Source organism: Crocodylus porosus, unplaced genomic scaffold (assembly GCF_001723895.1).
Source record: "Crocodylus porosus isolate Cpor-Errol unplaced genomic scaffold, CroPor_comp1, whole genome shotgun sequence".
In the NCBI taxonomy this organism is placed as follows: domain Eukaryota; kingdom Metazoa; phylum Chordata; order Crocodylia; family Crocodylidae; genus Crocodylus; species Crocodylus porosus.
In genome coordinates, this window is record NW_017728951.1 from 16,933,112 (window position 1) to 16,934,338 (window position 1,227).

Genomic DNA, 1,227 nt, shown 5'->3' on the forward strand with positions numbered 1-1,227 from the left:
CCCGCCGATGCAGTGCGGACCGCCCCGGCGCGGGGCTTAAAGGAGCCGCGTGATGGGCGCGGGGGGGGCGCCTCGGCCCAGGCCCTGGGACCCGCCTGGTGCCAGCCCACCCTCCGTGGCTGCGGCCGGGGGAGCTGAGAGAAGGGCCCTGCTCCCCGCGGGGAGAGGGTCAGCAGTCACCGGGCGGCCAGCTGCCTCGCAGCCCGTGTTCGCCCGTCACCTGCCTCATGGTCACCTTTCAGCTGCCTCATAGCTTCATATTCACCCGCCAACGACCTCATCGCTTCACCTTTCAACTACGTCATAGCTCCATATTCACCGGTCAACTACGTCACAGCTTCATCTTTCAACTGCCTCACCATTCAGCTGCGTCATCGCTTCATCTTCACCGGTCAATGACCTCATCGCTTCATAGTCACCTGTCAGCTGCTTCATAGCTTCACCTTTCAACTACGTCATAGCTCCATATTCACCGGTCAACTACGTCACAGCTTCATCTTTCAACTACCTCACCATTCAGCTGCGTCATCGCTTCATCTTCACCGGTCAATGACCTCATCACTTCATAGTCACCTGTCAGGTGCCTCATCGCTTCCTCATAGCTTCACATTCACCTTGCAGCTGCCTTATAGCTTCGTATTCACTGGTCAGCTGCCTCATGGGTTCATACAGGCCTGTAGGTTGTAGCTGTGCTGGTCTAAGGCAGCGGGTCTCAATCGGGGCAGGAAAGGCACTGGGGTCAGCCAACCCAGTCCAGTCTCCGCTTAAAGCCCCCCAGGGTAGGGGAGAGCACCACCTCCCTGGGAGCCCGTTCCAGATTCTGGTCACCCTTACCATAAAAAGGTTCTTCCTGACATCCAGCCTAAATCTGCTCTCTGCCAGTTTGTGGCCATTTGTCCTAGTAAATGGGGGTGCCTGGTAAACAGAGCATCTCCTATTCCTTGCTGTCCCCCTCTGATGAATTTATAAACAGCTACGAGATCTCCTCTCAGCTTTCTCTTGCAGAGCCTGAAGCGATCCAGGGCCCTCAATCTCTCCTCATGGGGCTTTGCCTGCAGGCCCCTAACCATAGGAGTAGCCCCCCTCTGGACCCTCTCGAGGTTGTCCACGTCCCTCTTGAAGTGCGGTGCCCAAAACTGGATGCAGTACTCCAACTATAGCCTGACCAATGCTGCATAAAGGGGACGCATCACCTCCCTGGACCTGTTTGTCATACACCTGCTAATG